At 44.7% G+C, this 16,717-nt stretch overlaps 1 protein-coding gene across 2 annotated transcripts in view; it reads right to left on the reverse strand.

Annotated features, from left to right (window-relative positions):
* PARVA (parvin alpha) overlaps window positions 1-16,717 on the reverse strand; it is a 179,548-nt gene that overhangs the window by 161,906 nt on the left and 925 nt on the right. The window lies entirely within an intron of this gene.

A 16,717-nucleotide genomic window follows, 5' to 3' on the forward strand; every position in this document is an offset into this window, starting at 1 on the left:
AAACAGATACAGAATGTTTTCATTTGCAAGCCTATACAATGCAGCATTTGGAGTAGCAAAATACAAAAAAATTAAATATCCATTGATAGGGAACTGCTTAAATGTTAACAGTGGCATAACCAGACAGTACATAAAAATGTTTATTAAAAAAATAATAAATCCATATGTGAAAGATACTCAAGATAAATGAGTATGTGAAAAGTATAAACTGCTGAATACTCTTTTGTAGAAGGCAATGGCAACCCACTCCAGTACTCTTGCCTGGAGAATCCCAGGGACGGGGGAGCCTGGTGGGCTGCTGTCTATGGAGTCGCAGAGTCAGCCACGACTGAAGCGACTTAGCAGGAGCAACAGCATCTGAATGCTCTTTACAGTGCTATTCCAGAGAGAGTATAAACTTATGCTTTATAAGAGAATACCTGACACCACATTATCATCATCAGATACACTATTATCTTGAAAGCCTGAGAGCTGAAAAAGAAATGGGCCCTTCCTTACTTTCCAGTTCATATTTCTTGCCTCTTTGAATTTTTCTATCATAAATATCTTTAGTTTAATAAAAAAGAAGCAATAATATCATCTGGCCATACATACGAGGTAAGTTCCAAGGGAGATAAGACACAGCTATCCCTATGGCCTTGACAGTGTCTGCCAGGGACTCATATATATGGGATGCCCCCTGAGGGTCAGGCCCCACTTTAAACACTTTGCAAGTACCAGTTCATTTAACCCTCATGACACCTCTGTGAAGTGGGTACTGGTAACATCCCATTTCACAGATGAGAAAACTGGGGCTCAGAGAGACTGTCCCTGGTCACACACCCAGTGTGTAGTAGGACCAGGGAGTCTGGTAGGCTCTAGAGCCAGAACCCTCCCGACTGGGTTGCCTTTGTTTGTTGAACAAAGAAATGGACAAACTAGAAAAGCTGCCACCACCTTTAAGGCCAGAGAAACTGTAAATTATTAGCCACTTACTATTGATACTGTTTTATTTATCACTGTTAATTATTATTATTATTGGCGAAAGAAAAACTTCAGAAAAGTGAAAGTCGCTCAGTCGTGTCTGACTCTTTGCAACCCCATGACAGTAATCCAGTCCATGTAATTCCATGGACTGGAATTCTCTGACAAGAATACTGGAGTGGGTAGCCACTCCCTTCTCCAGGGGATCTTCCTAACCCAGGGATCGAATCTGGGTCTCCTACATTGCAGGGGGATTCTTTACCATCTGAGCCACGGAAGCTATTCAGAAAAAGCCAGTTGTTTTAGAGTGAGTGATGCACTGAATTTGAGTATGAAGAACAAATTATGCTCCCTGCTCTACCACCTAGCAGCTGAGAGACCTTGGACAAGTCACTTCACCTCTCTGAGCCTCAGTTTCCCCACCTGTAAAATGTACATGACAGGATCTCCTAGGGTTATTGTAAGGATTAAATGCAACATCACACATGAAAACCCCTCTGTGCTGGACATACCTTGGATACATGGAAAAATAGGAAAAGATGTTGAGGATGGAATAAGCTATGCTCAGAGCACCGCCAAGCTGACCCTCATCTCTTTCAATCCGCTAAGTTTTTTAAGTGAGCTGAAAAACTTATTCATATATACACCAATGATCTGAGGAGAAAATCAGGGTTTTAATTGTTCTGATCCTGCCTCTAGAATATTGATTTAGGACATTTAATACCATCTCCAAATGCCAGGCTTAATTTGCATCAAGTTGGAAGCCGGGTTGCTAAGCGGTAGATGTTGATTTTAGGCAGGGGCTTGGGAAAGCCAGCAGCCCACCTTCCTGCTGGCCCATGGCCAGCCAAGAGCTGGCTTCACCTGGGACTCCGGAGAACAGGCCGGCTGAGGAGGCCGCGTCTTTGATGGATTTTCACCGTTTAATTAAAGTGCAGCTGGGGCCTGGGGCCGAGCTGTACCTTTCAGCAAGATATTTATCACGGGCTGCACAAGAAGCCTGTGTATCTGAGGCCATTTGGCCAGGGCAGAGCCTAACTTTGACCCGGTCTCTCCTCACCCAGAAGCCTGTGCTCCTGCCTTTTGGAGGCCCTGGGGCTCATTTTCAGAAGCTCCATTCTCCAGGCACTAAACCCTGCCTCCAGGTGTATCTCAAATCATAATTCAAACACCAGCCAATGGCCCCCAGGGCCCTGGAGGGCCTGATCCACAAAACATCCCAGGCCACTCAGCTGGTCTTCAGCAAACTCGTTTAGTGCTCTGAGCCCACCCTCAGCACTTCATTTACCAACCAGGGGGCTGCAGAAAGTCCGTTCATCAAAGTTTGGTTCAAAGTCTTTTTTTTTTTTTTTTTTTTTACATTTTTCTTATTCCTTTCCTTATATGAATTTCTTTTTTTTTTTTTATTTTATTTTTAAACTTACATAATTGTATTAGTTTTGCCGTCTCCTTTTTTATTATAATTATTATGGACAATTTCAAATAGACTCCTAAGTGAGAGACTAGTACCATAATCCTCCATGGACTCATCACCACCCTACAATTGGCAACTCATGGTCACTTCTCCACCAACACTGTATGATTTGAAGCAAATCCTAGACATTTGATCATGTTGTCCATAAACATTCAGGATGTATTTTGAAAATATTAGGAAAGAGTTTTTTCTTTTTTAATACAGCCGTCCTACAAATTAACAATGATTCCTTAGTGTCATCACATCCCCAGTGTTTACACTTTCTCCACTGTCTCATAAACGACTTAGAGAGCTGCTTTGTTTGAAGCAAGATCCAAACAAGGTTCTGGGTGGGTTTTGAATGGGACCTGCAGTGTGTCTGGCCTTCTCATTTTCTCTTTCCTTCAGCCCCCACCTTGTACTGTGGGGTTTTGTGTAAGGGCCTTTTGAAGCCCAGAGACACTGCTTACTTATGTGGCCTTGGACACATAACCAGCTTCCTTGCCTGGAAAATGGGACCAATAATAATTCCCTATCTCCTGGGTAATTGTGACGATTAAATAAAGCAGAATATGTAAAATGCATAGAGCCATGTCTGGAACAGAGCAAACACTCAATATCTGTTCTCATGGTTATTGTTTTCTGAAGATAGCAACTTTGACAGAATTCCTAAGCACAGCAACCAGGCAGCCACATAGTTATAGGTGGGAAGAAAACAGAAAAAAACTGGTGCAGTCCACCACATTTTCTCAGGCTTTGAGCCACTGTTCACGGTGAGGAGGTAGAACGTGCTGCGGTAGAGTCAGTCTTTGGTCCCAAACTGCCAGGGTTCAAATCTCATGTCTTCCACTTGCTAGCAATGGCATAATGATGGATACACTTGCCAAAGCTCATTTCCTTTCCCTCTGGGCAGACAACTCAACTCTGTTTCGTGGCCTCTCTCACATGGAGGTATGGCCCCATAACTGAGTTCTGGCCAGTGGTAAGTGGACAGAAGTGATCTTGTAGGTGTCTGACCCATAAAAACCTCCCACTGCAGTCCTGTTCTCTCACTAACTGGGTGATTGATGAGGATTCAAAGAACCTGGAGGAAGCAGAGCCACAAGGGGTAAGGGGTCTGGGATCACTGAATGACCGTGTAGAGGGCAATTCAATCAAGAATGCTGCCATTGGGTTCTGCTATAAACAAGAAATACGTTTTTATGATGTTAAGCTTCTAAGAAATGGGGGCTTATCTATTACTGCTGCTAGTGTTACCTTCGGAGAAGGCAATGGCACCCCACTCCAGTACTCTTGCCTGGAAAATCCCATGGATCGAGGAGCCTGGTAGGCTACAGTCTATGGGGTCGCTAAGAGTCAGAGACGACTAAGCAACTTCACTTTCACTTTTCAATTTCATGCATTGGAGAACACTAGCCTTAACCATGAGCAAGTTGCCTGGCCTATCTGTCCCTTACTTTCCACATCTATAAACGGGCAAAGATGCTAATAATATCTGTTTCATAGCATTGTTAGGAAGATCAAATAAGTTAATATACATAAAGCATCTACTGTGTTCTGGCCCATAACAGCACAAAGCTCTTATGTAACTGTTGTCATTGTTATGTTAATATTATTTGAAAAGTAATGGTGTAATACCAAGAATTTCCACATTTCACTTAAATGGACATGTTCTAAATCTTTGCTAGTTTTCTGGCATATTTTTTCTTTAACAATTTGGGGCTAAAATTGTATTCCAGCCAAACAATTTCTCATTTAATAATGCAAATCAGTGGTGTAATAGGATGATGACAATTTGCTCCACAGGAAAGAGTTGAGGAATACAGTCATTCTGCAAGATGAAGATACACCCAGTACAAGACGCGGCATGTCCCCCAGGCTCCTGGCCAACATCTAAAAAAGGGAGGGGGAGACTTCGCCAGGCCTCCCCTTTCTGCATGAGCAGGCAGAACTCCCATCCTGCTCAGGACAAAGGAGATGTGCACTGAACTCCATGGAATTTTAAAAACCTAAGCGCCCAAGAAGACCTACAAATGGCCAAAAAGCACGTGGAAAGAGGCTCAACATCATTAGCCGTTAGGGAGCTGCAAATAAAAACCACAATGAGACCCACTTCACTGGAAGGGCTACAGTCAAAAACACAGATAACAACCAGGGCTGGCGAGGATGAGGAGGCATTAGATCCCTCATACACTGCTGGTGAACAGGTAAAGCGGTGCAGCCCGGCAGTTCTTCAAAAGGTTAAGCACAGAGTCAGCATAAATGCCAGCAATGGCACTCCTAGGTTTATACCCAAGAGAAATGAAAACATGCCCACACAAAAACTTAATCTGAAAATTGACAGCTACATTATTCATAATAGCCAAAAAACTACACACCATGCAAATGTCTATCAACTGATGAATGGATAAACAAAATGTAGTATATCTGTGTAATAGAAGACTGTTTAGTCATAAAAAGGAATGAAGTGCTGATACAAGCTGCAACATGGATGCACTTTGAAAATAAGTGAAAAAAGTCAATCACAAAAGACCACATATCACAGAACTCCATTTATATGAAATGCCCTGAACAGGCAAATCTGGAGAGACGGAACATATTGATGGTTACCTGGGAGCAGGAGAATGGGGAGGAGACGGGGAGAGATTGCTAACAGGTACAGGTTATGTTTTGGGGGTGGTGAGAATGTTCTAAACTGAACTGAATGTTCTAAAATTGTTGGTATCAATAGTTGTATAAGTTTGATTACACTAAAAACTACTGAGTTATACCACTTAAATGAGTTAATTGTATGTCAATAAAGCTGCAATATTTTTTTGAAGTGCCTACTCTTTCACATAAACCAGACCACCTCTCCTCTGGACTCGAGCTGTCATCAGAAACCACAGCACTTTCTCACCTCATCAGAAGCCTTTGAGAATTATGTGCCCTGTGTTAAAATCCAGGTGCATCTCTGTGCACAATTTACAATGCCATAACCCGCACATGTTAATGAGTCCGAAGCTCAGGTGAGAGGTTACGGTAGCTTGGGCAGTTACCGGCACATCCAGGTAGGAGATGCAATTGTCATCCACACTCCCGTGGAAACTGATAATCCAACAAAACTGTCCAACCCTAGTGATACAAGCAAGGTGTGTTTGAGGTTTTATTTGTTTTCGGGGTTTTTTCCATTTAAGAACATAAGCGAGACCATGAATCACACTTCCAAGAACCAGAAATACTGAAAGGGCTAGGTAGCTGGGAGCCCAAATTACTTAAATTGATGTCGTATCATTTGAAAAACTGACGTTCAAGCCTCACAAACTGAACGACAATTGCTATCTATCTAATTCATGGCCCTGGACTCCTGTTTCCCACCTGCTCCAACACCAATTTAAGCAATTCTGAACTTTGATCTCCGCGGCAGAATGTCTCAGATTTATTGAAGTGTCAGGTCCCAATTGTGCTAACACCCACCCCTGGCAGGGCCATTACAAGGTGTGAAATCTGGGTGCCCCTCACCCCGGCCAAGTTCAGCACAGTAACAATCAGAAGGAACAAATCAACCTGCCTCTCCCGACCATAATGGGAGCCTTGTAATTTACCATAATGACAGGCGTGGAGGGAAAGCAGGCGAAGGGATCGTGCTGTTCTCCAGGCGCTTGGACACGCAGTGGAGGGGCTGCTGAGCCTCGCCACCCTCAGCCAAGGGGCAGCTGCTCCTCCTTGCAAGGGGCTACTTCGGGACTTGCCTGTATCCTGAGTTGTTTAAGATGGAATTGTGTTACCCTTCTTCTGCCTTGTGCAAACAGCATCAAAACTGTCAGTTCCGACTGCCCCCCTGTTTCTCCCAACTGTCATCATTAACTAGCTGTCATCTGCAGCTTTACCCACCAGGGCTGGGAGCCCAGGATAGCTCAGCCTTATGTTTAGTCAGAAACCTCCTCCCCTATCCCGAGAGGAAAGTTTATTTCCAAGCCTGGAGTCTAGGGGAGGTAAGTGAGGCAAAACCCAGGCGTCCTGTGAGCCTTGGCAGCCTCCCTCACCTACCTCTACTTTGGGGGAGGTGGTGAACCCTGAGTCCACACCAAGCATTAGACTGTCTCTGCTCTTCACCTCCTCAGTCAGGGTCCTGACTAGACTGCTTAAGTTCCTCATGGAGGAGGGCATGGCAACCCACTCCAGTATTCTTGCCTGGAGAATTCCATGGACAGAGGAACCTGGTGCGCTACAGTCCATGGGGTCACAAAGAGTCGGACACGACTGAGCGACCAACACACACAAGTTCCTCCAGCTTCCACTGCCAAGACCCTGAATCGCAGACCTAATCTGGACGAGCCTCCCTAGTTCAGAACTCAGACACCCAGTGGATGCTAAGAATCTCTGTATCCTGCCACCTCGGTGCCCACCACAACAGACCAGGAATGCCCTTGCCCCTGAAACTGGGTGACTGGGCTTGCAGACCCTCTTCCTGAATTCCTCTCTCACTTCCCCTCCCCACAGGAAGCATTTCCCTCCCAGCATGCCCCGTAGCCAAAGTCACATTGGCCAAGACAAAAACTGCTTTAGGAATAATGGTTTTGAATGAAAAGTCAATGTAACACTGTGATTGGCAGATTAACTATTCTACCAATAAATGTTTCCTGGAAAAACACAAGTGCAGGGCCTGCTCCACGAAGCCCCTTAGGGTCATCGGGAGCCCTGCAACCTGAGTTTATGGCACTGAGGGAGCAGATAGAGGCTGGCAGCCTTGCCCATTTATCATCCAGCATCCTCGTCCCCAGGAGATCTGCTGCAGCATCCCCGGCTCCTTGGTGTCAGGTTGTATTTCACAGCATAAGGAGGGGAGTTGCCCCTGGATTTTAAAAGTGATAAGGGGATGAGTGAAAAGAATAGGATATGACTCAGTGATGAAATAAATGCCCGCAACACATCACTACTAAGGGAGGGTGCCTGCCTCCACAAGTGACTCCCAGAAATACCCGCTAGGGTGGTAGGTGTGATAATTACGTGCTCCAACTGGCTCCGATCCATTCTTAGGAGATGAAATGGGACACCTGAATACTGCCTTCTGTGCAGGTTGAGGAAACAACCCCAGAGACAACAGCCCAGCCCATTCTGTCAAAATCCAATCTGAAGCTCAGAAGGCCCCCAAATCCCGTCCTGTCTCTTGTTAGCCTATGGGTTTCTTCCTTTGGTGTCTTGGAGCACTGTATCTCCTAAGGGGTCCTTCAACCCCGACTCTAATCTGTCTGCTGTAGCATTCAGCCCACTGTCTTGATTTCCTCCCATCTGTCTGTGGTCACCAAATTGGGCGGCAAGTCCAAGAATTCAGGGAGGTAAGAGGAAGTGGTCACCAAATTGGGCGGCAAGTCCAAGAATTCAGGAGGTAAGGGGAAGTGATCAAGGGAAGGAGGGACTTCTTAAACAAACCTCGACTGGGTCTCACACAAGCCTGGGGAGAACTCAGAGTGGGGCAGGAAGTGACAGCCCTGACTTCGAGGATGACTATTCCCAAGGCAGCCCCTCCTTGGGTCGTGTTAGAAGGATGAGCACTGGGGCTGAGGGCCAGGCCATAAAAGCATGAAGAATGGCCGTAAGAAAATGTTCTGAAACGAAGACCTGCCTCTAGTAGAGCTTACTTTGTACATGTTAGTGGCCAGGCTGGAAATCTGTGCTCTCCTGACCCATTACTCTCCCAGCCCACCCCACCGATGACCAGTCCTCCCAGGACCAGAATATTTCAGCCTAACAATGTTGGTTTCACTTTCAAGCAAACTACCAGGAAGACCACCAGATCCAAAAGCAGTCATGTCACCTGGTTACCAGTTATAAACTCTTGATGGTAAGCAAGTCAACTGTTACCCTTTGACCCTGTAATTGTACTTCTGGGGCTCCAGGCAAAAAAATTATTAGAATATTAAAAAAAAAATTTATGCATTATTTCTAGAAAAATAAAAAAGAGCACCAAAAGAAATGATTAAATAAGCAATAGGACATTCACTATTATGAATGCAGTATTATGCACCAAAAAGCATGTTCAACAAAATCTAATAAGATGAAAAATATTTATAATAAATGAAAATAAAGATACAGAATTTTTATCTGTATAAAGATGGTATGGGCTTTCATGGGGTCACAAAAGAGTCAAACATGACTGAGTGACTAAACAGAAATGGCACAGTTACAATTATAAAAAAGAAAAAATTTATAAAGAAAAAAATAGAAAAAATAAACCAAAATCCTAATAATGATTACTTTTGAGAATTAGAACATTGCATGATTGTTTTCTCTATTTTCCCATAAATCCCATAAGCACAGGTTAATTTTATAATGGAGAATAAAAAAATAACTTTTATTTAAAAAGTCAGGAGCTAAGTAATTTGGTTTCATTTCCCTTTCCCCAAGAGAGTGTGCAGTAGTTAAGGATATTTCAGTTTAATATCTGTTTAATATCAGTTTAAACTGATTAAGCTCACTGGTTCTTCCATCCATGGCCTAGCCATTTCCCTAAGGCTGGTTTGAAGGAAAGCCAACGACACTAGTCACAAGTGGGTTTCTCTAAGGCTGTGGCAGGGGGGTATGTTCAGAGAAAACAGAATTATCACTTAGAAATGCTAATAGAGCCAGATTTCAAACGCAGGCGAGAGTGATCGCACACCACGCAGACAGCTGTCCCAGGCCCGAATGAGGTGGCAGTGACGGTGATCAGGAGTGAGGCTGGGCTCAGGGAGGGTCCTTCTCCTGGTGGGCTGGAGTCGGGGGAGTTGTCGTGCTGGAGCTCCCTTGCAGTGATAGAGGTAGGCCCCTGGCTGATTTTCAGATTTCCTGAGTTCTCACTTAGTGCGTAAATGAAGCTAGAAGGGATAAACAGAGTGAGGGGATGGGGCTGACTCGGAGGAATGAAAGGGATTCCGAATCTCTCTTGCAAGAGCTTCCATCTGAACATTGCTCTCATCTTCCCCAAACTTTGCAAATAGCTATTTCTCCTCTGGTCTTTCTTCCTTTAAGCACTTTAACATGAACATGTGAAATGTCATTTCCACAAAGCAAGCTTTTCTGTATGAAAACAAAGAACACTGGCCTGTCACCACCCTTGACCAGTGGGCCTCCTCTCAGGCTCCCTGCTGCCGCTGCCACTGACCAATCCATGCCCACTGGTTCTAGGACCCACTCCTCCAGTCTCAGGGGCCTTTGTGTGTTTGTGAAATAACACAGCTAAGTGACGTCTTCCCACAAAAGGGTAAAGAGATTCCTGAGGGGAGAGAGGAGGCTGTTTTCTAAGCTCCCTCCCCCTGCCCCCTGCCCACCCCTCACACAGGGCAAGAAGTGAAGGCCTGGGTGGAATCAGAGCACCAGAAGAGTCATCAAAGCTTAGAGCAGAGTTCAAAGTAACCTGGGCATCTTACTCTCACTGACAGTTCAGGTAGTTAGTACTGTTTTACAGAGCACCTGTTAAGTGCCAACGCTGTGCCGGGTACATGGGGTATGATATGAGCAGCATAAACAACGCCTGCCCTCTGGAGTCTGCAGAGAAGATGGAAAAGGAGGAATGAGGCCACCTTGTCCCGGGGGCACTGGTCCTCAGGGAAAAGCCCTCATCCGGGCTTCCCACTGACTGCAAAGCTACAGAACATACTGAACATGTAACAGAAGGTTTACATTTTTAAAGGATTTTACTTTTATTTTGTAACGTATTTTTGAAGTCTTTTATTATTAAAATTGTCATAACTTTCCCCAACTGTGTTCTTTTTTCCATGACAGAGAGTGGAGATTTTAGACACTTACAAATGTTTACAGGATTTCATCTCTCCTCCTGTACTAATGGCTAAAACATAATTATGAACTGCGCTTGTTGACCAAATGGAGATATTCCCTGAGACAAGGAGACAGATTCCTAATATGGAGGTGTCCTTGGGCTGCGGCCCAGTTATCCTGGTTTCCATCTCCTCCTCTCGACACAGAGGTGCCTTCATTAGCGGAGGAAAGAAAGAGGTCTTTGTGATGATGTCACTCCCAGACCACCCGACATAGACAATAAAACTGAATTTGAGAGAAGCCTGGTGAAATGAGAGCTCAGAAGTCATTGAATACCAGACCTGCAAGGGGCCCAAAAGGTTACTTAGCCTAATCACTTACGTTAGAAATGAGCAAAGGGGAAGAGACTTGTTTAAGATTACACAGCCAGTTAGTGGTGGGCTGTTTTCACCAAGAAAAATAGGGGGAAATTCATTCCATAGAAATTGCAATATCACTATGTGTTAAATGCTATAGCAGGCAGGACAGGCCCAGAGCACTCTCATCATAGTGTGACATGCACAGCCACAAGGGGGGCAATGCAGCATGCCACCGTACACAGGCAAGGTAGTATGGAATCACAGAGAAGGAAGTATCTCACTCTTCCTATCGGATCTATAGCAGGCCTCAAGCAGGATGGGATATCTGAGTTGGGTCTCCATGATTGAATAGGAGTTTGCTGCATAGAGAAGGGAAGAAGGTCATTCCAGAAACATGGAACAGCATGTATAAAGGTGCAAACAAGTCGAAGAACATGACGTGTCTGGGGGATGAAGAGCAGTTTCATATGGCTAAAACGAGCCTTTCTGAGAAGGAAATGAAGACGACTAAGACAAAGAGGGTAGACCGCAGAGCACTGTGAAGGACTGAATGCCATGCCAGGGACTTTGTTGGGGAGATTTCATCTCTGTGCTTAAAAATAAAACAACATATCAGCAAAAGGATGATGCGTGGCTGGAACAAAAAAGGACCAGAGACAGGGAGACTAGTGGGCTGGCTATGGCAATACTTTAGGTGGAGACTAAAGATGCTCAAGTTTAACAAAATGTGCAATCCCGAAGAAGACAATGCGGTCTGAATCAAAACAGAAATATTTAGCTGGCAGAATCAGCAGGACTTCACGAGAGATGATTGGGTGGGGATGAAACAGAGCGGAGGCAGGCAAACTACGGCCATGGCCATATCCAGTCTCCATCTGATTCTGCACAGCCCCAGTACGACGAACGATTCTCACGTTTTATAAGTGACTGAAAAAGGACAAAAGAAGAATATTTTTGACATAAGAAAATTATGTGAAATTCATAATTTATGAAATTATGAATTAATTATGAAAAATATGAATATTATGAAATTAAGTGAAACGTCAATGTCCATAACTATGTTTTTATTGAAACATACCGCACTTGTTCATTTACCTATCATCTGTGGCCTCAAAGGCAGAGCTGAATAGAGGCCAGAGGGCCAGCAACATCTAAAATATTTACCATCTGCCTCTTAAAAAAAAAGATGCTGACCTCTGAAACAGGATGACTGCAACATTTCCACCTCAGCTGGTAGAATGCTTAAAGACAAGCACCAGATCTGGGCCAGTGGGACACACAATAATTCCATCACGGGCATGCGGAGTCTGAGCATCCCTGACACACCCAGGAGACAGGGGAAAGATGAATCTGGATACGGATGAAAGATCTGCATTGGAGATGTGGATTGGGAACCATCAATTGGCAGGTAGTTGCCAAAACCATGGGATTGGGTAAGAGAATCCATGGAGGGGAAAATAGAAAGAAAGGGCAAAGCAGGTCCCCGGGAAATACTGCTGAGAGGGAAACAAATACTGAAAGTCTGAAAAGGAGTCCAAAAAATAAAATAAAGGCACAGGGAACAATTCATTGTGGATAAGATCTAGGGAGAGGAGAATTTTAAGGGAAAGACAAAGTTGAATAATATGAATGCCACCAAGAGCCCAAGTAGAATGAGGACTGACAAGGAGGCAGTGGATTCTGGAGACATTAGTCAGTGAAGTGTTCAATTCAGTCGCTCAGTCGTGTCCAACTGTTTGCGACCCCGTGGACAGCAGCACAGCAGGCTTCCCTGTCCATCACCAACTCCTGGAGCTTGCTCAAACTCATGTCCATCAAGTCGGTGATGCCATCCAACCATCTCATCCTCTGTCATCCCCTCTCCTCCCACCCTCAATCTTTCCCAGCATCAGGGTCTTTTCCAATGAGTCAGTTCTTTGCATCAGGCGGCCAAAGTACTGGAGTTTCAGCTTCAGCACCAGTCCTTCCATTGAATGTTCAGGACTGATTTCCTTTAGGATTGACTGGTTTGATCTCCTTGCAGTCCAAGGCAAGAGTCTTCTCCAACACCACAGTTCAAAAGCATCAATTCAGTGAAGTGTAAACCATGGAAATAAATTCTCCAATCAACTTCTAGGAGTCCATACCTTCCCAGTTTCCCTCCTATCATCCTGGCCACTCCTTTCCAGCCTCTCTCGCTGGTTCCTCTGCATTCCCCACCTTCTACATGTTGGAGAGTCCTTAGACCTCTTGTATGTCCTGTGCTCCTTTGATGATCCCATTCAGTCTCCGGGCTTTAAATACACCTACACAGAGTGTCTCCAGCCCAGATCCCTCTCCTGACTAGATTCCTAAAACCAGTTGTGAACTCAATATGGCCTCTGGGAAATCCAAGAGGCACCTCGAATTAAATGGATCCAACACAGAGCCCTGCCCTTTCTTTCCAAACCAGCTCTTCCTGTAGAACTCTCCAACTCAGCTAAGTCAGTTCCACCTTTCCAGTTGTTCAAACTCAAACCCTGGAGTCATCTTGATTCTACTCTCTCATCTTCCCTTCCAGTGTTTCAATAAATCCTATCCACTATATCTTCAAACTATATCCAGAACTGAATGATCACCCCTCCACTGCTACCACTCAGCACCAGACCACCACGGCTTAGCTGGATCATTGTAGTGGCCTCACAGACCATCTCCCTGCTGCAACCCTGCCCCCTTAGCCACTTATCACCATCAGAGCCATCTTGTTAAAACAGAAGCATGATCATGCTATTCCTCAGCACAAAAATCTCTAAGACCTTCCCATGTCACTGAGTAAAGGCCTCCAGGACCCTACACAGCCTGTCCCCACCCTCACTCTAAGTACCCCTGAGACCTCACCACCTTCCACAGTTGTCCTCAATACACCAGGCCCACTGCCATCTCAGGGTCTCGGCATCGGCCATTCCCTCACCTGCAGTGCTCTTCTCCAAGATACACATACGGCTCTCCCTCACTTCCTCAGGACTTTACCCGAGTAAACCCTTCTTGGTGAGGCTTTCTCTAGCCACCCTACTTAAAACTGCCAACCATCCCCCCTGCCTCACCCCACAACACTCCATCTCCCCTTTCCCTGCTTTATTTTGCTCTGCGGCACTAATCACCATTATAACATAACACACAAATTTTACCCACTCACTGTCTTGTTTGTTATCTGTCTTCCCTATTAGAAGGCAAGCTTGTGAGGGCAGGGATTTTTGTGTGTTCTTTCCCTGCCATACCCCAGTACCTAGCGCAATGCCTGGCACATGGTAGGCAACTCAATATATAGTTGGTGAAAGAATGGGTATAGGGCACTGGGAAGTGACTAGGAGCTAAGAAAGGGGAAGCCAGTACAGATGGCTCTTCCAAGGCCTCTGCTGAGCAGCTTTGAGAGGAAACCAGCATGGGGAGAGTGTCTACAAATGGCAAAGACTCGAGCACACTTGCAGGTGTTAGGGGGATGAAGCAGCATGAAAAAGACTGGGGGTATGAGAGAAAGGGGATGGCTACACTGAGTCTGGGAAGAATGGAAATGAAGGGCCTCCTGAGCAAGGGAAGAAGGGATCTCTTTGGAAGGGACTAAGACAAGACGGAACAGGAAAGGACAGGTTTAGATATAGATGGGACTGGGGGTAGGGGGTGTGAAGAAAATTCCAAAAGTTCTGGCACTTAATTTTTTTCCTCAAGGGGCATTAGCTATTATTTATCATTTTCATAAGAGTGGTGTCAGAGGAGAAATTTGCAAGCACAGTACCTGTTTGTCTTACCAGAAAGGTGCAAGTTACATGGGAGCATGCAATGCAGAGAGCATCTTGTAATACTCTGGGAAAACGGCAAAGCAATGCTAACATATCTCCTTAACAAAAATTGTGGACGAAGGGTGTGTGTCTAGATCTGGCACTGAATTTTCTATCTCAAAGTCTGGGGAAGAGACTGAGTGACAAGGGTTTAAACAGGTCTGTTGGAAAATGAGGATGCAAGCTGATTAGGAGAGAAGGGTTGCTCAGCAATACTGAGACTTCCTCTCATGCTAGAAACCAAACATCTATTTCCCCAGTTATACTGGACAGCCTACGGGAACCAAAAGGGTACAGTTTGGGCATCAGACAAAATATAAAAACTCTAAGGATAATTAATAAGTGGATAAAATAAAGGAATAACCATTGCTGCAGGACTAATTTAGGGCACCTTCAGCTGGCAGATACCACTCAGGATGGTGTTCTTGGAAAGAGCAAGCCTTGAAGACAGATCTGGAGGAAAGAAGGTGAAAAGTGACCCTTTAGCGAGGAGACTCTGAAAGGTGAACCTAAGAACCTACACAGAAGGTTCTTTACCACATTAGTTTTAAAATCGCAACTAATTTGTTCCTGTGTTTCCTGTAGGGACTCTGACTAAAACTGAAAAGACAGGAAACCAGAGGGCCATGAAGTTCATCTGCAAGAACCAGCTACAGGAAAAGAGGATGTTTGGAAGGGTCAAGGGACTCCACAAAGCAGGTCCACTTGGAGAAAGTGAAGAGCCACCATCCCACTCCCCTGGCTGCATGAATAGAACAGTAACAGATACAGAGAAACCAACTTTGGGCTCAATACAAAGTAAACTTTTCTAAAGAGTTGGCAAAGTGGGGTGAGCACTTCTGATAGGTCATGAGCTTCAGTAACTCTGAGTTGCCCAGTCTCAAGCTGGAGAGCCCATATTGAGAATGCCATAGGAAAGTTATAGGGATAGCCTAGAAAAACACTCCCCAAGCCACATGTATTGCACAATATATGTGGCTCACCAGTAAAGAATCAGCCTGGCAAGGCAGAAGACACAGGTTTGATCCCTGGGTCAGGAAGATCCCCTGGATTAGGAAATGGCAACCCACTCCAGTATTCTTGCTTGGGAAATCCCATGGACAGAGGAGCCTGGCAGGTTATAGTTCATGGGGTCACGAAGTCAGACACAACTTAGCAACCATACAACAACAAAAGCACACTATTCCACAGTGGTTTACCAAAGTAACCACACTCGGGGGAAACATTTTTAGGGATGTATTTTGCTGCTTCTCAATTCAATATAGATAATCAGAAGTCTAGTTCTCTGTGTCATGTTTGATAATTCTCAACACTGAGTTTTCATGGTTTAAGTTAAGTCAGGAACATGAAGCTTATTTTACATATCACCATCACTAACTTAAAAAGGTTTATTCCCAAACCACTAAGGAGTCTGAAAAAAAAATTTTTAACTAAGCAACTTCTACCTTCACACCAATCACTAGGCCTTTTCCCAAACCGTCACTTCATTGCTCAAAACAACAATCAGGGTGCTACATATAACAACTATTGGAGAGGATGTGAAGAAAAGGGAACTCTCATACACTGCCGGTGGCAATGTAAACTGGTGCAGCCACTTTAGAAAACAGCGTGGTGGTGGTGAAGATGCTAAGTCAGGACTGACCCTTTTGACGCTATGGACTGTAGCCCAGCAGGGCTTCTTTGTCCATGGGATTTCCCAGGCAAGAATAATGGAGTGGGTTGCCATTTCCTTCTCCAGGGGATCTTCCCTACACTGCATCTCCTGCATTGGAATGTGGATTCTTTACCACTGAACCACCTGGAAAGCCCCAGAGAGGGAAGGAGGAAGGACAAATAAGAGGTATGGGATTAACATATACAAACAATTACATATAGACAAGCAACAAAGATATATTGTATAGCACAGGGAAATATACCTACTATCTTGAAGTAACCTATAACGGAATATAATCTGCAGAAATACTTAATCATTATCCTGTACACCTTAAATTAACACAGTATTGTAAATCAACTATACTTCAATTAAGAAAAAAAAACAACAGGATGTAAAATCTGCCACGGGACAAAATATTTTACATGTAAACTGTCCTGGAAAAAAAGTAAGTTCTCCTCAATTCACCCTGATGGGAAAAAGGAAATGGTTTTTGCAAGAGGCCTTAACTAGAGTTCACAGAAGGGTCAGAGCCCAGGATGCTACAGTGTGCGTGTGTCTAATCGAGGTTTTCTCCTAGGGTGCGAGTTTATCATTTTTCACAAGGTGGGACCACTGAAGACTGCCACCGCTCCACTCATTCATTCAACAAACATTTGGTGTTGATCTACGCATTTACAGAGCTCGGCTTGGCCCTGGGGACAGACAAAAGCTCCAGGAGGCCAAGACTGCAACCGCATACTGGAAAAGATCTGATTCC

Source organism: Bos grunniens, chromosome 15, assembly GCF_055505025.1.
Source record: "Bos grunniens cultivar Pamir isolate PY7600 chromosome 15, Bosgru_T2T1.0, whole genome shotgun sequence".
NCBI classification, from domain to species: Eukaryota; Metazoa; Chordata; class Mammalia; order Artiodactyla; family Bovidae; genus Bos; species Bos grunniens.